Genomic DNA, 23011 nt, shown 5'->3' with positions numbered 1-23011 from the left:
CCCCCCCCAAAAGAAAAAAGAAAAGAATGGATTAGTAAAAAAAAAAAAACTACAATATCTAGTTATTATTTAGGTAATAACAAAAAAATCTCATTTAAATATATTGTCTTGACCTCCCAATTTGTTGGGCCACCCTAAATGGCCTCAATATGGAGTTGGGAGCAAAGGATGAGGCCATCCCTTAAGCCCCACAGTTCTGCCACAATACTGGAAGACCATCCTATAGCCCTGCTCCAAAGCTTTGATGGGTCCAATGCCAAGGAAATACTAAGCCCCAAAGCTTTGATGGGTCCAATGTCAAGGAAATACTAAGCCCTGCTCCAAAGCTTTGATGGGTCCAATGTCAAGGAAATACTAACTTCACTAGTAGATCGATAGAGCATACAGCATCAACTGAAATGCCCAAATCTTCAATATTGAGAATACCTTCATACATGGACATAAACCATGTAAAAATGAGTTTTTGAGTCAACAAAAGGCCAAAGAGCACCCAACCATTAGCTTGTCATCTTAGCAAGGCAGCCATATTGACCAAGCATTCTAGGTACTAACAATATCCAACATGGTTATATATTTCATTTCAAAACAATGCTAGTTAGTACTGCCTGCAATTGGAGAATTTTTTTTTAATGCTGGTTAGAGTCTTCTATACAACATGTAACAACACTCAATCGCTACAATCCTTACTCATGTCTCTTGCCCTGGTTCTAAGAGTACCTATAGCTTTAGGGTTGTTACAACAGTTTTTAACCCTAAGAGGAATATCACCATCCCTAGCTAGCAGGTCTCATGGACTGCGGATGCAGGAACTGCAAAAAGGGGAGAAGATGACAGCCTAAAGATTAAAGGAAAATTTTCGGTGCCTTGAAGATTGAAGAGGAAGGCTAAAGAAACAGAAATGGTAGGGAATAATTACAAACAAAAGTCAAATTTCTTATGTTTGGGTTTGCTGAACATAGAAGCGGCTCCTCTATCAAAACAATATGTATTTTATATTTGGATTTGCTGAACATAGAGGCGGTTGATGGTCATGTTCGCCAGTGTTGACGGCGCCGGCAATGTTTTCCTAGTGCCGCTGGCAGAGGTAGGTGGTGTTGGATTTTATTTGTTTATTTATTTTAGGTAACTGTATGAAATTAAAATTAATTAAGGGTCTGTTTGGATACCCTTTATTGTTGAAAACTGAAAACTGAAAACACTATAGCAAAATAATTTTTAAATATATGAATAGTATCGTGAACCCAATTTTAAAATTGTTTTTATTGAAAAAAGTACTTACAGGTCTCGTGAACAGTGTACGAGATCTACTAAAAAAGGCACAAACTAAAAAATGTACAAAACACGCTTCCCAAACTCACACTAAATAATTTGACATGTATGTGCCAAGTAGGGATGGCAATTTTTGCCCGACCCGCAGATACCTGGCCCGGCCCGACCCGACCCTAATGAGCCGGATTTTACCTGGTCCGATTAGGAATAGGGTCGGGTATGCGTTTTTTTTTTTTTTAAAAAAAAAAAACCCGAACCGGGTCCGGGTCGAGTCCGAGTTTTATTAAAAAAAAATCGAAACCCGACCCGGATATAACCCGGTTACCCTGAAATTACCAAAACCCCCCTATATATATATAGCTATAACTAACCCTAGAATCACTCATTTCTTCAGTCACTGCCTCAAGCCTCCCTCAGTCCCTCTTCACCCTCACTCCTCATTTCAACTCCCTCACTCTAAGTCACTGCCTCACGCACACAACCTCCCTCACCCTCACTCAGCGCCTCACCCTCACACAGAAGCATGCTCACAGTCACGCTCACGCCTCACGCCTCACCTCTCAGCCGCCTCCTCTCTCTCTTTCTCAAGATCTCTACCACCCTCTCAGCCGCCTCACCTCTCAAACGACGTGTCATTTCTTGACCTGTGCTACCTTCCGACGATCTATGCAACCTAGCCTCAGCTGCACATGCTGCCACGGCACGTATGTCGCTCGGCGACATCGACGTCGGCATCGGATACGAAAGAAGCTTGATTGTGTTTTCTGTTTGTGATTTGTGTTTTGTGTGTGTGTGTGTGTTTTTTTTTTTTTAGTAAAAAAATTGTATTAACAAAGGAGCAAAAAAAAAGCTTTTCATGTTTGGGATTGTGATTTGTATTTTTTATTTTTTTTGATGGTGAGAAGTTTGTATTAACAAAGAAGTGGAAAAAAAAAAGTTGATTTGTTTTCCTTTTTTTTTTTTTTTTTTTTTTTTTTTTTTATACCATCACATTAAATGCTTTGCAGCTAACTCCCTAGCCGCATTAATGTGGAGGCAATGTCTGAATAGTAACATTCAGTCTTATAGCTACCTACAAAGACTTCAAGAAGGTGCTAATGGGACAAGTATCAAAGCCAGCAATCTGATCTACGCGTGGAGGGCTGAGATGGAGTAAAGAAGGAGAATATAAATAAGAAATACCCCATTACAAGAGGATCATTAGATAATCTGTAGAAAAATCACTATACACTCAAGAACTGTAATGTTACTTAGGTCTAGAAGAAATATATAAAAACAACCTTCCTCGGACTTTGCCAAGGAGGATTTTCCTTGCACAAAATTGTTTTGGGCTCTTTGGGCCTTTGTCCATTTTACCTGCATTGGGCTTTGGGGAGCAAAACGTGCCTTTACACTAGAAATAAAAAAATTAAATTAAAAAAAAAAAACTTTAAATACATGTGTTACAAACACACGTGTTACTAATAACAAGAAGTAATTCAGATAGGAAAATGCTAGAAATGTTATAAATTTTATTTCGTAGCCTTTACAAATTGATGTGACAATTAATATGATTTGTAGACTTCAACAACCTATTAAATACATTTTTGAATTACTTTTTGTGATTGGTGATACATCTTTTTAAGCCTCATGTTGTAAAATTTATATTATCCCCATTATTCATTAAAATACTTGTTTATTATATCATCTTGAAGTGTCACTGATCATATTTGTTGCTACATTATTTGTAAGTTTTTTATATTAAAATTGTTATAGCTTTAGCATTCCCTTCCCCCCGGCCCTGCCCCAAAAAAAGAAAAGAATGGATTAGTAAAAAAAAAAAAAAAAACTACAATATCTAGTTATTATTTAGGTAATAACAAAAAAATCTCATTTAAATATATTGTCTTGACCTCCCAATTTGTTGGGCCACCCTAAATGGCCTCAATATGGAGTTGGGAGCAAAGGATGAGGCCATCCCTTAAGCCCCACAGTTCTGCCACAATACTGGAAGACCATCCTATAGCCCTGCTCCAAAGCTTTGATGGGTCCAATGTGAAGGAAATACTAAGCCCTGCTCCAAAGCTTTGATGGGTCCAATGTCAAGGAAATACTAACTTCACTAGTAGATCGATAGAGCATACAGCATCAACTGAAATGCCCAAATCTTCAATATTAAGAATACCTTCATACATGGACATAAACCATGCAAAAATGAGTTTTTGAGTCAGCAAAAGGCCAAAGAGCACCCAACCATTAGCTTGTCATCTTAGCAAGGCAGCCATATTGACCAAGCATTCTAGGTACTAACAATATCCAACATGGTTATATTTCATTTCAAAACAATGCTAGTTAGTACTGCCTGCAATTGGATAATTTTTTTTAATGCTGGTTAGAGTCTTCTATACAACATGTAACAACACTCAATAGCTACAATCCTTACTCATGTCTCTTGCCCTGGTTCTAAGAGTACCTATAGCTTTAGGGTTGTTACAACAGTTTTTAACCCTAAGAGGAATATCACCATCCCTAGCTAGCAGGTCTCATGGACTGCGGATGCAGGAACTGCAAAAAGGGGGGAAGATGACAGCCTAAAGAGAAAAGGAAAATTTTCGGTGCCTTGAAGATTGAAGAGGAAGGCTAAAGAAACAGAAATGGTAGGGAATAATTACAAACAAAAGTCAAATTTCTTATGTTTGGGTTTGCTGAACATAGAAGCGGCTCCTCTGTCAAAACAATATGTATTTTATATTTGGATTTGCTGAACATAGAGGCGGTTGATGGTCATGTTCGCCAGTGTTGACGGCGCTGGCAATGTTTTCCTAGTGCCGCGCACCGGCAGAGGTAGGTGGTGTTGGATTTTATTTGTTTATTTATTTTAGGTAACTGCATGAAATTAAAATTAATTAAGGGTATGTTTGGATACCGTTTATTGTTGAAAACTGAAAATTGAAAATACTGTAGCAAAATAATTTTTAAATATGTAAATAGTATCGTGAGACCCAATTTTAAAATTATTTTTATTGAAAAAAGTACTTGCAGGTCTCGTGAACAGTGCACAAGATCTACTAAAAAAAGCACAAACTAAAAAACGTACAAAACACGCTTCCCAAACTTACACTAAATAATTTGACATGTATGTGCCAAGTTTTTGTTTGTGAAATAGAGGGAATCACTCAAATATAGTACGGGTTCAACCTGTGGATATGTGATAGGATCACATGTAGTTAAAACACTATCAACATACTTCTAAACGTGTAAAAGATTGAGATCAACTTTTTCCAATAGAAGAAAATAAGGAAATTATGCAAAAGTAAATACAAGAATCCCATTCAAATTTATACACCAAAGTTTTTAAAATATTACAGTTTTACATACTTTAGACGAAAGATAATAGCTTATATGCATTTGTTTTCAGCGCTATCTATATATGCTTCTCTTTATGAGTTTCATGCTTTTGTTACAAGGGTTGGTGTCCAAGCAGGATATGCAACTCTTCTAATATATATATATATATATATATTTATAAACAATCCAAGAAAAGAACCTTATCTCTTCCCCAGTTCCACTCCTGCTTTTAGTGCTGTTAACACCACCTAGTTCTTCCAATAAGATTTTCAAAGCAGATAGGCAGTAGAAGACCTTTCCAAGGAAGCCAGTGACAAATGATATTGCAGGATCAAAAACCCAATCACCAAGTAAACTCCTTGCAACAGCTGGAGAGGTCGCTTCTAAAATGTCCACGTTTGTGAAGTCATCGATGGTTATAGACTTATAGTGACAATCTCAAAGGCATCATACTACACCCAAAAAATACTAAAACAGAAGGTATAAATTGCTCAAGTCAAGAATGGTTTTACGGTACTCAAAAGCACAAATCAAAGTCTGACGTACCATTCCCTTCAAAGCGTAAAAAGGGGGGAGAGAGAGAGAGAGAGAGAATATCCTTTCACCAAGACATTCTAGAAGCTGATAGTATGCTCTTCATTGAAGTGGATTGTGCCCCTTCCTAGATGTAGAGAAGTACTGCGTCCTATCTTAAGCATCAAGACATATATGAGCTAGAATGAAAAGATAGGAACCAGTTTGTTTTTAATCTCAAAGGCATCATACTACACCCAAAAAATACTAAAACAGAAGGTATAAATTGCTCAAGTCAAGAATGGTTTTACGGTACTCAAAAGCACAAATCAAAGTCTGACGTACCATTCCCTTCAAAGCGTAAAAAGGGGGGAGAGAGAGAGAGAGAGAGAATATCCTTTCACCAAGACATTCTAGAAGCTGATAGTATGCTCTTCATTGAAGTGGATTGTGCCCCTTCCTAGATGTAGAGAAGTACTGCGTCCTATCTTAAGCATCAAGACATATATGAGCTAGAATGAAAAGATAGGAACCAGTTTGTTTTTTAAGGGGCGGCCACAGAATCCAAGGTTAGCAAAGATCATCACCGACCATGCTTTGGAGTTCTTCTTTTGTGCTGGCCCAGCCAATGGCCTTCGAACTCGGGTGACTAATTTAGTAAAATTGGGCAGACCGGAGATTGGGGTGGATGAAGTTAAACACTGATGGGTCATCGTTGGGAAACCCAGGAAGTGCGGGTGGAGGTGATGTAATTCGGGACTGGTCTGGAAGATGGGTTGTTGGATTCTCTAGGAAGATCGGCGTAGCGACTAGTTTACTGGCGGAGCTTTGGGCCATTCGGGACGGGTTGATGCTCTGTATTTATCGAAACTTGGCTATGGTTGAAGTGGAATTCGATGCTAAGGCTGTAGTGGACATGTTAGTTAACTCCCAGTATTCAAACAATGCTATTGCCCCGCTGTTAGGGGACTGCAGGTACCTAGTTTCTCAGATACCTCAAGTTAGAATTAAACACTGTTATCGTAAGGTCAACAAGTGTGCGGATAAACTTGCTAGGAAGGGTGCCCATCAGACTTTGAATATTATTTTGTATGAAAATCCGCCTGTGGATTTATGCGAGGTTGTGGAGGCTGACCTCAATGGGGTTAGTCTTGCCAGGCAGTGTCCTGGAAATTTTGTAATTCCTTAGTTTTCCTTACTATATCCATTTGACCCAAAAAAGAAAAAAGAAAAAAAAGATAGGAACATTTATATATATAACTATTTCTATACAATTTATATATATTTAAAACTAAAGCGTAACATTTATAATTACTATACTTCTATTGAGCCACATTAATATATAGTCATTTGAAAAAAAAAAACTTCATTCCACCACTATATTTACATTTGTTTGTTAATATAGTATTCAAGGCCAAGATGAATGGTTCTGTTCCACTCAGAGAACCATATGTTATTTTCATCAACTTCATGAAGTAGAGATAATAAAGTCCTTAATTAATAGAGGTGTGTGTGTATGTGTTTTTTTTTTTTTTTTCCCTTTCTTTTTCTTTTTGTATAAAATATTACATGCAAGTGGTTTTCCTGATATGCTTTTTTGTGGTGCACCAACTTCCTATACATGGTAATGAATTCAACTTGAATAAAACCTTCAACGAGCACCTAGAATCACAAACGCATGCATAATATAATTTAGTTTAAAATATTAATTAAATTAAAAATATTAATGTGATAACAAATCTGATTGATGTTATTTCAACAACCACTTCCATCACATTAGAATACATTACTTATCACAAATTATGGTTTTACATCACTTTATTATTATTTTTGAGTTATGTTCACTAATTAAGGTTCAACATTTAGTCCATTTCGGTCTAATTTGGTCCAAGTCAATCCATTTTGATCTACTTCGATCCACTTTGAACCATTTGGTCTACTTTGGTCCATTACGGTCCACTTCTATCAATTTAGTCTGTTTCGGTCCACTCCAGTGTACTGACTTAAGAATGGAAAAAGAGAAGTTTGGATTGAGAGTACTATCAATTATTTGAGTAATGTCAATTTTAATTATATGATAAGTTTTAATTATCATGTTAATAGCCTTGAAAGAATGAAAATTTTGAATAATAAATTTGAAACTTAAAAAATTTAGTTGTATCATAATAAATTAGGAGAATAATGCATAATAACAATTGTTAGAAGAATATGGACTAGTTCAAAAATATATATCAATCAAAAATACAAAAATTATATGTTTGTAAAAATAGAGAGATAGAAATTACTTTTAAAAATTGTTTAATTTTTAGAATGAACAAATTGTCTACAATAAAATTTAGAGAATAAATTATACATTATACCATATTTCCAAATAATTATATATCTTGTTAGGTTTTGAGTTTGTGGTGTTAGCAAACCAAGACAAAAAACTCAAGTTCAGGATGAAAAAAGTGAGTTGCAATCTAGTTCTCTCGATTGCTATTCGATTCCTTTCGATTCCTATTCAATTGTTGCTCGATTGCTGTTCGATTGGTCAGAAGTCGCAAATTAGCAAAAATTAGCAAACGTAAAAAGCTTTCGTTTGAAGCCCAAATTGTGATCCGTTTTATCTAGTATTTAAAGGACATTATAAGCTAATCCTAGATGGGGGGGGGGGGGGGTTTAGAGGTTTTTAAGAGAAAAGAGTGTAAGGACATTATAAGCTAATCCTAGATGGGGGGGGGGGGGGGTTTAGAGGTTTTTAAGAGAAAAGAGTGCATGTTGTGCCTCCAATTTTAGATCTAGGGTTTTTGTACCCAAAGCTCTCTAAAGTCTTCTATCGGCAATATTCCTTGAAGAATATCAAGATTCGATATTGTAGAAGTTGTTGCTACAAAGATCAACAAATGAAGATGATTTGAAACCTTTGAGTGGGATCTCAAAGTCACAAGAAAGGCGGCTTGTGTTGGTGTAAATCCAAGGAGAGAAGGAGTCCATGGATTACTCCTTAGATTCAGAGCTTACACGTGGTCATGTCAGTAAGTTACTACTAGAGGTAGCAATAGATTTATGGTTAAATTTGATTGTAAAAACTTCAATTATCTTATAGTGGATGTGCTTACCTTGAGGATAGTTAGGTTAAATCATCTCCAGATTTTTACCTTGAAACGGTTCGTTTCATCAGTTTTCATAGGTCATCATATCGTGTTGTTATTTATTTTCCGTTGCTTTGCATGATATAATTTATTTGTGTCTAACCTAGATCTAAATAATTAATCTAAATAATCATTTGGTTAATATAATAGATTAAACAATCTGGTTTAAGGGGTTTAAACGAACAAACATATCTAAAAACTAAAGTATAACATTTATTATTGTTACGCTCCTGTTAAGTTACACCAGAGTAGCATTTCAGTCTACTTGGGTCCACTTCAATCCATTTGGTCTATTTGGTCTAATTTGGTCAAGTTTGGTCCATTTTGGACTTATTGGACCTTAAATTTATTCTTTTTGTAGGCTATCTTCTGATTTTTCTGCTAAAAAATTCTCTCTTTTTTCCTTAATTTTTGGGTTGAAAAGTATGACAAATATTCACAAGGCTACCTAAAAATTCAAGTTTCAATAATATAGGCTTTATACTTGTATTTGGAAGGAAAAAAAAAATGCTACAATTATAAACTTATATAATAATTTAAGTTTAATGTAACATGTACATATGTTCCATGGACAGGGGCGGCTCTACATGTATGTGAGGGTGGTCATAGGACTACCCTGACTTGCAAAAAAAAAAGAAGTGTATATACACTTGCAAAAAAAATTATTTGCTAAACTAACCTATTGTGACTATCCTGACTTGAAAATTACAAAAGTTTGGGTCAACAAAAATAAGAATAATGCTACTGTAGGGTCGATTTTTGTAGCCTAAGCCCAAAAGGGATTGGTTATAGGCCCAACGAACCTAGAACAATGAATTTGTAGAGAGTGGGCGAAAGAGCTGGGCTGGTTATGAAGCATAGAGCAGTCAGCTAGGTCACATGCAATAATGATAGCGTGAACTAAAGATCGGATAATTCCATGAATGAATGTCCAAAGAGGTGCTTTATTGAATAAACAGCGATTACAACGTTTGGAGCTCTAGTAAAGTTTTTCTCTCTCTTTTTTTCTCCCCCATTATCAGGGACCCTTCTTCTTTATATAGCCTCCCTTCCTATAATCTCCATCGTCCATTTGTCCTTCATCCATGCGTCCACTCGAGTGCATGTCATGTCGTGCGTCTACTTTAGTTCGTTGTGAGTGGCGGCAGCTGAGGGTGCACTGTTTAGGGGTCTTCTCCACAATAATGCGGCCAGAAAAGCTGTTGCAGCGCATTAAATGCGGTGGTACCAGCCTTTCCTTCAGATATTTTCTAGTTCTGATCATTCCACCCAGAGTCCATCATCACCGTTGGGATCGTTGGGGAGGTTAGACAGACTTTTCACACATTCGTCTGATCAAAGCTTATCACAGTCGAGGAGAAAGACATCCTCGGACAAATGGTGGCCTCCTCGGACGGCACTCCCCTTCTGCTTCAAGGCTTCCTGCTTTAGGTGGGCCGCCCCATCCGTCTATTAATTCTCGGAAGTACCATGGCCCTTAATCAATGGGTTCCGGGCCCATTAAGTAGCTTTGGGCTTCCCCCCCCCCCCCCCCCCCCCCCCCCCTTATATATATATTCTATATAAAAAAAAAAAACACTTTTAATAACATCTTCTGCATTTAAATATAAATATATTATAATTATGTAATTCAAATATTTTTGTAAAATTATGTTTTTCATATATATTATTATTGAATGCAAAATACATTTTTCCATTACATAAAACTTATAAAAATAGAAAATACTTTGAAATAACACATGCACTATTTAATTTACAAAATTTACATTATATTCTTATAAAATAATTATATTATATTTTCTCATGCATCATGTGAGTTTGCGACTAGTAGAGTATAACATGTAAATAAGGAAACTTGAATTTAATGATATCATGTTACAAATTAAAAAAATTATATCCAAGTTGAATACAAGGCAATGGCAAATAACAATGAGAGGAATAACTATTTAGTGCTTTGGGACTACAATAAATGAGTGCTCTCCCTTTCACATGAATAGTGGGGTTCATCATAAATTTTGTATGGGCACAGTCTGCAGCCTAAGCCTAAAAGATATGAGATTATGGGTTAATGAGCTTAGCACAATAAATTTGTAAAGAATGGGTCCAAGAACTAGGCCCTAGTGAATTTAACAACGGCTAGGAAGTGTTTGAAAGACGATCACGCAAGAACAAAGTACGTAAAGTTGGTGTGAACATATTGCCGAGGAGGAAGATATTCGTATAGATTAATGAAACTGAATACAGTAGTAGTTCCAGTTGCTCCCGTCCCCCCTTCTCCATGGAGGGTCTCCCTTCTTATATTACAATCTTTACCCTCCATTTGTCGATAATTTGGGTTACTACTTGAGTACTTGTCTTATCAAACATCTCCTCTGGCTCCTTTGTGAGTTGTGGTGACCAAGGAAACACTGTTCAAGGGTATTCTCCACATAAATGTGGCCAGAAAAGTAGCTGCAGTGCATTTAATGTGAAGGTAACACCCTTTACCTAGATATTCTTAGGTCTTCTTCTTTCTTGTGGGTTTACGCAACATGCCTCTGACACCGGTACTTCTATTGAGGTCATTTTTGTGACTAGGATTTGTAAATGAGCAGTATTCGTACTGTCCGAGGAGACATAGCTCCTCGGATCGTCTTCAACTCTTTTTTTACTTATGTGACACTGAGTTGGAGTGACCTCTTACTATTTGTCTCTCTTTGGACATACCAGTGTCCTTGGGTAAGGCCCAAGGCCCAATATACCCTTTTTGGGCCTTGTCCCTACAAATTTAATTAGTGGGACATTAGCTAGTTATCAATTGGTGGCAAGTAAGATAATATACACAATAAAATCAAAATTTTGCTAACCATTCAATATAACAAGGATCAAATATTCTCAAAAAAAATAAAATAAAATAAAGAAAGAGTAAAATAATATCATATCATATACTATATAATAAAAGTTGAACTTAAAAGATGTAATTGCGTCAAATGACTGCTCCAAATTTTAGCAAGATTTTAGATAAGAACAACAACTTATTTGTCTCATCAAACAAGTTTTGTTCATATCAACATATTAGTCCAACTAACAATAATCGGAAGAGATTTAATTTAAGTATAACTCATGTTATCCATCTAAGTTCAAACTTATCTAGAGTCTCTGTTCATGTAGCTTGCTCTCTCTACGCAAAATGGCTTCTAAAAATATGGATGCTCTGCTGTTAACTTACTAATGTTTAATTATTAGATCTAAACAGAATGAAGATTTAAGTCATTAAGTTTATCTCTTTTTTTATATAGGTTGGAATAAATGCAAAAGCAGTACACATGTTTAAATTGGATATGCTCTTGAAATTGAGGTAAAGAATTGTAAGCTTGCGTTCTTTATATTACATTTTTCCATTACATAAAACTTATAAAAATAGAAAATATTTTGAAATAACACATGCACTATTTAATTTACAAAATTTACATTATATTCTTATAAAATAATTATATTATATTTTCTCATGCATCATGTGAGTTTGCGACTAGTAGAGTATAAAATGTAAATAAGGAAACTTGAATTTAATGATATCATGTTACAAATTAAAAAAATTATATCCAAGTTGAATACAAGGCAATGGCAAATAACAATGAGAGGAATAACTATTTAGTGCTTTGGGACTACAATAAATGAGTGCTCTCCCTTTCACATGAATAGTGGGGTTCATTATAAATTTTGTATGGGCACGGTTTGCAGCCTAAGCCTAAAAGATATGAGATTATAGGTTAATGAGCTTAGCACAATAAATTTGTAGAGAATGGGTCCAAGAACTAGGCCCTAGTGAATTTAACAACGGCTAGGAAGTGTTTGAAAGACGATCATGCAAGAACAAAGTACGTAAAGTTGGTGTGAACATATTGCCGAGGAGGAAGATATTCGTATAGATTAATGAAACTAAATACAGTAGTAGTTCCAGTTGCTCCCGTCCCCCCTTCTCCATGGAGGGTGTCCCTTCTTATATTACAATCTTTACCCTCCATTTGTCGATAATTTGGGTTACTACTTGAGTACTTGTCTCATTAGACATCTCATCTGGCCCCTCTGTGAGTTGTGGTGACCAAGGAAACACTGTTTAAGGGTATTTTTCACATAAATGTGGCCAAAAAAGTAGCTACAGTGCATTTAATGTGGAGGTAACATCCTTTACCTAGATATTTTTGGGTCTTCTTCTTTCTTGTGGGTTTACGCAACATGCCTCTAACACCGATACTTCTATTGAGGTCATTTTTGTGACTAGGATATGTAAATGAGCAGTATTCATACTGTCCGAGGAGACATAGCTCCTCGGACCGTCTTCAACTCTTTTTTTACTTATGTGACACTGAGTTGGAGTGACCTCTTACTATTTGTCTCTCTTTGGACATACCAGTGTCCTTGGGTAAGGCCCAATGCCCAATATACCCTTTTTGGGCCTTGTCCCTACAAATTTAATTAGTGGGACATTAGCTAGTTATCAATTGGTGGCAAGTAAGATAATATACACAATAAAATCAAAATTTGGCTAACCATTCAATATAACAAGGATCAAATATTCTCAAAAAATAAAAATAAAAATAAAAATAAAGAAAGAGTAAAATAATATTATATCATATACTATATAATAAAAGTTGAACTTAAAAGATGTAATTGCGTCAAATGGCTGCTCCAAATTTTAGCAAGATTTTAGATAGGTCAAACAAGTTTTGTTCATATCAACATATTAGTCCAACTAACAATAATCGGAAGAGATTTAATTTAAGTATAACTCATGTTATCCATCTAAGTTCAAACTTATCTAGAGTCTCTGTTCATGTAGCTTGCTCTCTCTACGCAAAATGGCTTCTAAAAATATGGATGCTCTGCTGTTAACTTACTAATGTTTAATTATTAGATCTAAACAGAATGAAGATTTAAGTCATTAAGTTTATCTCTTTTTTTATATAGGTTGGAATAAATGCAAAAGCAGTACACATGTTTAAATTGGATATGCTCTTGAAATTGAGGTAAAGAATTGTAAGCTTGCGTTCTTTATATAAGTAAATTTCATCTTTCTTTCTACCTTTTTTTTTCTTTTTTTTTCTTTTTTTTTTTTTTTTTTTTTTTTTTTTTACATCTACATTTTCAGAACACACACAATTATAGGAAGTTTACTTGCACGTTCAATTAAAAATATATGTTTGAGTAAAATTAAATATTCAAATTTATGGAACCGAAGGGTGGTAGTTTATTTTTTGGGTACAGATATAGCATCAATCACAACAATGCTCCCCTCAGGGACGGAACTACCTTGGGGCCAAGGGGGACCATGCCGCCACCCCCCCCCCCCCCCCCACAAGCCTTGGAAAAAAAAATTCCCTAAAATATATATTAGCATAAAAAATTTACGGTTCTAAAATTAATATACTTGGCCTCTCTCTCCCAAAAAATTTACAAACTGACTCATGAAACCAAAATGAAAATAAAATTATCAAATCATCCCTGTCTGGTTGTCCTAAGAATATCAAGAAAAATATTTAACTAAACATTTGGACAATTTACAAATTCGGACAACAAGGAAAATCTACAAAACAATTTACATATTCAGATAAAAAAAAAAAATCTTTGGACAGGGTCTANTTTTTTTTTTTTTTTTTTTTTTTTTTGAGCAAAGATGATAGAAATTTCATCATTATTAACCTAAAAAGCTCTTACAGGTGCAAAGACTATTGGGATGCGAGAAGCTAACTGCAGAACGCGCTGAAATATAGAAGCAATCTAAGGCCTATTGGTTTGCACAGGCCAAGTATATGCAATTAGGTATTGACACTAGTGTGGTTGTTTGATAAAACAATAGAGTTCAATTTGCACTAAACAACTGTGGTGGATTTGGTGTTGGCTTGGAGCCTTGCAGCATCTTCGGTCAAAAACCTTATACTTTAACATATGAGAAAGAAGTCTATTTTTTTACATCTACATTTTCAGAACACACACAATTATAGGAAGTTTACTTGCACGTTCAATTAAAAATTATATGTTTGAGTAAAATTAAATATTCAAATTTATGAACCGAAGGTGTGTAGTTTATTTTTTGGGTACAGATATAGCATCAGTAAAAAATAAAATTATAACAAATCAATTATAAATCCTAGCAAAAAAAAAAAAGAAAAATCGCAAAAATCCAATAATCTTTACCCAATTTCTACCTCTCATTTGAGAGCTATTTGTCTCTCTCAAATGAATCCACCCCATAGTCATAGAGACAACTTCTATGTTGCTAATTACTCCATCCACACACCAATTAGTGTCACCAACAACTTGGATCAGTTAGTGTCTTTACTTCAACCCATGAAAAACATTTATTTTTTTAAAGAGCTGCTGCTCTTTAACACAACTTGTGGAAAAATTTTTTTTTTTTCAATGATAAAATTTTATTAATTTTTAATGTTTTATTAACTTTGGGACACACTTGGCAATTTTTTAAAGGAAAAGATCTCACATCTTTGTGTGTGTTTGGCAAAAATTAAAAAGCCAGTTTATTTTACTATTCAGCTTACTTTTGCTACTATTCATGAGTCCCATTATATTTTTTGGTATTATTTATGGGTCTCACTGTACTATTCCAGCTAATTTTTACCTTTATCTATAGTACTTTTGTGAGAGTCCCTTTTTGGACAGTGTCCAGGCCCAAGCCAAAGTAAGGACCCTAGGCCCTCTTGTTATAGTTTGAAGGGATTGGGCTTGGTTCACCGTAGCTAAATGGGCTATTTTACAAACCAAGTGATGCACAGAATAAGAATCCTAAAATACGTACATACTAACAAGCAAGAATATATGTATTAAACGACAAGGAAAACTGCAAAGGAAAAAAGAAAACAAAATGTAATAATTAAACACATGAAATAACTGTTGAGGATCCTCAAATTAGTATGAAATATTTTGTTATTTTTCTTAATTGTAGATTACAATGCGTTCACTAAGATGTATTATAAGGTCCAAATAAGCTCAAAAATTACAGACTTAAATGGCTATTTAAGCCTTTAAGACTTGTAAAGTTTAAATCCATTTGAATCCAAGTATGTTCTATAGTGACTATTTCTGGAATACCAGGCAATATTTCCCTACTTTCTTTGAGTTTTTAAAAGAGTCTTCTCAATGATTCTATTGTGATTTTCTCTTACTAAATGCCCCTTCAATGTGGGCTGCTTTCCCCTTTTTATAGCGTCATTCTAGGACTCCGGGGTACCCTTAATTCTTCCCCTCTGTTCTCCTGGATACTAGTGCCCCTCTCATGCCAGCCACTTCGGTGGCTGGTCCTTCCTTATTTTCTCACAATCTTCTTCTTTTGATGCCTTTTCCCTAAAAGCTCCTCGTTGACTTTCCTTTTTGAGGCGTCCCTTAAAGAGCTGACTTCCAGTCTCTCTTCCTTCAAGGTTTCTACACCTCATCTTTTCAAATTCAGCTTTTTGGTTGCCTTTCCTTTTGTCATTTTTCCCAGATGAGCTAATTCTATTTCTACTAAGTTGAAAGTTTTCCCAACTACTTCCCTTCGTGGTTCTTCATTCTGGGTTCCCCGAGGTACTAGCCCCCTTGTTTATGAATTTTTACTTTCCAAACCTTTTGTTTCTTTTCTACATCGTTGGGCAATTGAGAAGGATGTATCTATCCTTCGTTTTTTTGTGTTTCTGGGTGCTTTTTTTGAACTATCTCAATCTCCTTCCTAGCTGTGTTGCACACCCCGAGGATCCCGAGCCCCTGGCAATCTCAGGGTATATATCCCGACCCAGTTCTTTCATTGGACTCCCTTTGGTTTTTTTATTCTAGATGGGCTGGGCCTTTTTCTTTCCCTCCCTTCGTTTCATGGGCCCTAAGGCCTATCCCTTCATGGGTTTTGGGTTTCAACTCTTTTGGGCTTTCCATGCTTTTCCCTTGTGGTGAGCTCAACCACTTTAATATTACTTTTTCTATGGAGTTAGCCCATTGTGCTATTTTTTTTGGGCCTTTGTGTTATGATTTTTTAGACCTCAACAACTTTCAACAAAAATTTTTCAGTTTCAGCAAAATAAGCGGATCCCAAATAGACCCAAAATGTGGATAGAATAAAACTTGGTCTAACCTTACTCAGACTTTGAAAATATCAAGACGTGTCAATTGACATATAGAACTCTTGATTATAAATATCTATTATTAATTTTTTTTTAAAGAAAAAATACAAAAAAAAATTAAAAAATTAATGCTAATAATACATCGTTGCTAACCTCTAGTATTAATATTCCAATTTTTAAAATTCTTGAACAAAGAACTTGGCCCCCCCCTAAATTTGAATCCTGGTTCTGTCCCTGCTCCCCCTGAAGAAGCCTCCAACCAAGATTTGAATCGTTTCCCCTGTCATGCCAGCCACTTCAGTGGCTGGTCCTTCCTTATTTTCTCATAGTCTTCTTCTTTTGATGCCTTTTCCCTAAAAGCTCCTCGCTGATTTTCCTTTTTGAGACGTCCCCTAAAGAGCTGACTTCCAGTCTCTCTTCCTTCAAGGTTTCTACACCTCATCTTTTCAAATTCAGCTTTTTGGTTACGTTTCCTTTTGTCATTTTTCCCAGATGAGCTAATTCTATTTCTACTAAGTTGAAAGTTTTCCCAACTACTTCCCTTCGTGGTTCTTCATTCTGGGTTCCCCGAGGTACCAACCCCCTTGTTTATGAATTTTTACTTTCCAAACCTTTTGTTTCTTTTCTACATTGTTGGGAAATTGAGAAGGATGTATCTGTCCTTCGTTTTTTTGTGTTTCTGGGTGCTCTTTTTGAACTGTCTCAATCTCCTTCCCAGCTGTGTTGCACACCCCGAAGATCCTGAGCCCTTGGCAATCTCAAGGTATCCTGACCCAGTTCTTTCATTGGACTCCCTTTGGGTTTTTATTTTTTTTTATTTTTTTTTATTTTTTATTTTTTTTATTCTGGATAGGCTGGGCCTTTTTCTTTCCCTCCCTTCGTTTCATGGGCCCTAAGGCCTGTCCCTTCATGGGTTTTGGGTTTTAACTCTTTTGGGCTTTCCATGCTTTTCCCTTGTGGTGAGCTCAACCACTTTAATATTACTTTTTCTATGGAGTTGGCCCATTGTGCTATTTTTTTGGGCCTTGGTGTTATGATTTTTTAGACCTCAACAACTTTCAACAAAAAGTTTTCAGTTTTAGCAAAATAAGCGGATCTTAAACAGACCCAAAATGTGGATAGAATAAAACTTGGTCTAACCTTACTCAGACTTTAAAAATATCAAGACATGCCAATAGACATACAGAACTCTTGATTATAAATATCTATTATTAATTTTTTTAAAAGAAAAAAGACAAAAAAAAATTAAAAAATTAATGCTAATAATACATCGCTGCTAACCTCTAGTATTAATATTCCAATTTTTAAAATTCTTGAATAAAGAACTTAGGCCCCCCCTAAATTTGAATCCTGGTTCTGTCCCTGCTCCCCCTGAAGAAGCCTCCAACCAAGATTTGAATCGTTGTTAACCACATGAGTTTGTTTCCAATATTAATCTTTCATTGTCTCTATATCTAATAAAATTTAAAAAATGGTTTTCAACAGAATTGGAGGAAGCAATATTCGTGAATTAAAACCACCCAATAAAGTATTCTTTGCACACCTCAAAGTCATGGGATAGTTTATAGTTTATATTGCTTTAAATTATAAGTTTCACTATTAATTTATGGATTGTGCCTTTTGAATTAATTTTTATACTTTCTAACTCTATAAACAATAAACTTAGAAATTAAAAGTTACGGTTGCCCTAAGTGGATATCCTATTTATAAATAATAAAATTAGAACTTAGAAGTTATGGTTCCTCCTAGTGGAGGTGATTGCACCAAATTGCAACAATTTTTTTTACATAAAAACAATTTGTTCTTATCAATTGTTCCTCTATTGCTTTATGTCACGCCCCGAACTCAACTATAAAAATAGATACATGACAACTGCCGCACGCTTATAAAGTAAGCACCCTACAAGTGTGCGAAGCTTTCTTAGCAACTAAAATTTATCCTCAAAAATTAAATCAAAAGAATCCAAAATAACTCAACAATTTCTTTATGAATAGATCTCCAATAATTTAATAGGAACAAAATTCAAACCTCATGTACATAATGCCAATTGGCCAATAAATATAAAACTATTAGAAGACCATCCAATCCCAAAGTCACTAAGCTTCTTTTCCTGCTCACAACACAATATCAAAACTTCCAAAACTTGCTATTCTTCATAATCTGAAACTGGAGGGGAAAAATGGGTGAGCTGAGAACTCAATAATTAACCAAAATCCTAATAAGTTTTATCAAGCAATAGATCTATAAAGGAAAAGATGTAATATGTGTTTTCAAAGTTATAATATACTATATATTTTCAAAATAATTGAAGAAGTTTCGTAGTCTTAAAATAATAAGTTGCACATAGATTACATACTTTAATCTTACAAATATATCATAGATGGTTTAGAAAATAGTCAGTTTTCTATAAATCAAAATTCATAACTTACAATAGGTTCCAAAAATACATAAGCAATTTAAGTGACTCAAAATAGTTCAAATACTCAAACGTTTCCAAAATCACATATGTAGTTTTAAGGGCTTTCCAAAATCACATATGTAGTTTTAAGGGCTCAAAAATAGTTCAAATACTCAAACATTTCCAAAAATCACATATATAGTTTTAAGGACTCAAAATGATTCAAATATTCAAACATAATTCATATTCTTAACAATCTTATGATTATGGTCACGCTATATCCCCGTGACTAGGTATCAGAGTACCAATAAATAACCTCCATTAGCTGGGTATCAGAGTACTAATGAATAACCTACATTAGTTTGGGTATCAGAATACCAATGAATAACCCTCATTGGTTTGGGTATCAGAATACCAATGAATAACCCTCATTGGCTGGGTATCAGAATCAATTCTTAGTCAAATTGTCCACAATCATATATATGAAATCATAGTTTCTAACAAAAATATATTTTATTCAAGCATGTATATAAAAATCATATACTCAGTATTAAAATATATTTATAATAATCATTTACTTAAAATCAGTAATACAATAGAAATAAAATTCTCACAATTGTAAACAATTTCAGTAGTAAAATACATAATATAAATAAAATAAAACTCAATTAGGATAAGTTACTTACCTCCAAGAGTCATACCAAAAGGAGCTTTTCCCTAACACTTCTTTTAATAACACTTCTTTTAAAATCCTTAAATCACCTAAAACAATTTCAAATATTTTACTCAATAATCAAATAATTTAGAATGATTTATAATGGTACTTCGTCGGAAGAAACTACTAAAAATATTCAAATATCCACTTATCTGACACAAATTCCACCTAATCATAATATTTTCTTTAAACATACATATATATATTTTATATATTTTTTTTTCCTGCCACAACTATGTCCTAGAGATAAGACCATAAATCCTATTACTATACGTGTGCTTCTTTGTTTCCTTTCCTTCTTTTTTTCACTATAATTTATGACTGGTCAAACTTCTTTGACTTCCTATCACCCTACCAAAACCAATAAACAAATATAATAATAAAAAGAAGTTGAAGCAGTGACAGAGCCAAAATTTGAAATAGGGAATAATTTTATTGTAGTTTGTGTGTGGGCTCTAGCTTTTGGTTAGTTATTTAATAACTAAAGTTTTTTTTTTTTTTTTTGTTTTTGTGCATCTAGATAAGACAAAAATTATTGTTTAAAAATTTTTAAAGTTAAGTTGTTTGTTTTAGNATTTTGTTTAAAATTTTTTAAAGGGTTAAGTTGTTTGTTTTAGATAAAATTGGTTTATTGAGTTTAATTGTTTTTAGCTTCACTATTGGTAATTTTTGTTGTTGAATAATTTTTTTGGGCTTGTTTATTTTGCTTTAGATTTTAGATTTAGCCTTTAAAATGAGGAAAATACTAGAATTACAAACTTTTTTTTTTACAAATTATTAATGTAGTGAGTAGTTATTAGTAAGTAAAAATGTGATGTAAGTGATGAGCTTAGATACAAACTAATAAAAGTTTACTACCACAACAGTTTATAAAAATGTTATAGAAAATTTTATGGTTAGAGTAGTACTCTTAAAAGAATCAATAATAATATTAAGAAGGGCAAAGTGTGATTTTACATAACAAAATTAATAAAATTAGTGACTATGTATATATTAATTAAAAAAAAATTTAGGGGGCGATTGGCCCCTAGTACAAGTCTCTCTTTGTCCCTGGTTGAAGGCTGCTTTGTTTCTTGTTTTAGCCATCATCTATCCTGACACACTCACATCATCAATACGATGCTGCTGTTGCATCGACTTTCCTATTCACCAAAAGTACAACTTTTTAAGGCAAAAGCAGTGCAGAACCGAACCACCATGACCATGCCTAATTTTCTGCAGATCCATCTATACTTAACGCAAAAGTGGTTGTAGGAAAAGAAAATCTATTATCGAAGAGTTAACATTCAGTCCGGAGCTGGCGTAAAACCAATGTTTTACGCCAGCCAATAATAACGCGCCACGTCATTATTTCAGTAAGAGTTTGAATGGACCTTACCACATACAATAACAGCACTCTTAAACCCCAGATCACAAACGCGTTTCAGACCAAATTAAAAAAATATCCTCTGCTTCCTCTTGCTCGGACCTCCACCCATCACACACTGCCACACAAGTCGCCGATTTTGTTGTTGGAGCCGCCGTGAGCATGGTGTTTTGATCCTAAGGTTTGTTTTCATGATTTGCCATTTTACCCAATTTGGATTTCGAATGGTTGATGGGTTTGGAATTTTTTTTTTTTTTGGGACATTCATAACTTGATAAAAAAAAAAAAAAAAAAAAGGGAACTCTAGTTTCTGCAAACTTTTTTTTTTTTTTCTTGAGTAGTTTCTGCAAACCATTCATTATGATGGCTGATTGTATTCATATTCCAACAAGCATTTAATATTGAAATGTTGGCTCGTGACATGCTTGCCCTAATATAGATAAGAGTTAACATTCAGTCCGGAGCTGGCGTAAAACCAATGTTTTACGCCAGCCAATAATAACGCGCTACGTCATTATTTCAGTAAGAGTTTGAATGGACCTTACCACATACAATAACAGCACTCTTAAAGTTAAATCCCAGATCACAAACGCGTTTCAGACCAAATTAAAAAATATCCTCTGCTTCCTCTTGCTCGGACCTCCACCCATAACACACTGCCAATCAAGTCGCCGATTTTGTTGCTGGAGCCGCCGTGAGCATGGTGTTTTGATCCTAAGGTTTGTTTTCATGATTTGCCATTTTACCCAATTTGGATTTCGAATGGTTGATGGGTTTGGATTTTTTTTTTTGGGGACATTCATAACTTGATTTGTTATGGGTTTTTCTGTATTTTGGTATCTTTGATGGGTTAATAACTTGATTTGTTATGGGTTTTTTTTTCTGTATTTTGGTATCTTTGATGGGTTTTGATTAGACTCTTAAGTGTTAGGGTTCAAACCCAAAACGAATCTAATTGTGGTTCTTCAGTGATGGGAAGGAGGATGGATTTGTATACACTCTAATAGTTGTTAGGGACTGTATTCTTACGAATATGAGCATCCTTGCAGATTGGAGTTAAGAGGGATTTCATTATCTGTTAAATTTGGTTGATTTTGTTGGTTGGAATTTAATTTGACAATTCCTGGATTAGTTTTTGTCCCATGTATTAGATATATAGATTAAAATCCTTGTCTTTGTCATCTAAAATATTTTTAGCTGTTGTTTCAATGATTTTGGGTATAGCTTGATTATTGGATTTTGAGCGTTTTGAATTTGTGGCTAATTTTGAGAGATGCCTTCTGTGTAATAGGTTTATTAATATTTCATTCATTTTAGCTAGTTAGTTCTTTGCCAAAAAGACAAGGGTGGTGGAAAGGATACGCATGATGAATCTAAATTTCTAATTCACTGTTATGTTATGTTTATTTGGAACTTATTAATTGTTTGATCCTTGCAGGGTTGGCAAAGCAGATTGCATGTAATATTTTGAGTTTGATTAAGAAGGCATCAAAAGACCTAGATAACTTGTTGATGAGACAGAGCAGGTGTAATCATTAGAATTTGGCAGGCAAAAAAATTCCTCTCTCTTGGAGCTCTAGAAGTTGAAGCACTAGCAGTGGACACAGGCCTTATTTTTGCAGAAGATGTAGGGATTAGAGATGTTATTGTCGAAAGCAATTCCTGTTTAGCTACAAGGGCAACTCTTGGACCAGCCCTGCCACCCATAACCATATCTAGGGTGATCTCTAGTATCCTACCATTTCACATTATAGCAGAGAAGGTTGTGTCTAAGGTTTCTTTTGGCTATACACCTTTAACTCTTGTTCAAGAGATATCCAAGGTTGGAAAGGAGACTCAACATCTGCTCAACATAAATAAGATTCTTTCTTATTCCGTTATATAGGATAAAAGAGTTTAGTTTTGTCTAAATTTGTTTGCTTTCCTAGTACTATGTGCTATGGGAACTTAAGTTTATCGTGGTGGAAAATGTGTGAAGTTCTAATTGTAAATGAGATCCACTAGTCTTTCAACTCCTTTTAAAGTATGAATGTGTGAATGATTTTAAATTTCTTGTGTGTATTGTTCTGTTATGGATGTGTGTGAATGGTTTTAAATTTTTTTTGTGTACTGTGCTTTTAAAGTATGAATGTGTGTGAAAGGTTTTAAATTTCTTTTGTGTATTGTGCTTATAATTGAGATGGGTATTTTATGTGTGCTCTTGAA

At 34.6% G+C, this 23011-nt stretch overlaps 1 long non-coding RNA gene across 1 annotated transcript; it reads left to right on the top strand.

The window, feature by feature from the left end:
• Positions 1-21473: 21473 nt before the first annotated feature.
• Positions 21474-22854, top strand: LOC111997087 (uncharacterized). The gene is made up of 2 exons (XR_002881314.2): positions 21474-21525; positions 22245-22854. It is a non-coding gene; the product is annotated as an uncharacterized LOC111997087 (long non-coding RNA).
• Positions 22855-23011: the final 157 nt, after the last annotated feature.

The sequence above is a fragment of the Quercus suber genome, unplaced genomic scaffold, assembly GCF_002906115.3.
Source record: "Quercus suber isolate HL8 unplaced genomic scaffold, Cork oak 2.0 scaffold_857, whole genome shotgun sequence".
NCBI lineage: Eukaryota > Viridiplantae > Streptophyta > Magnoliopsida > Fagales > Fagaceae > Quercus > Quercus suber.
Note: the sequence above shows the minus strand (reverse complement) of the source record. Positions and strands in the feature narration are given on the sequence as shown.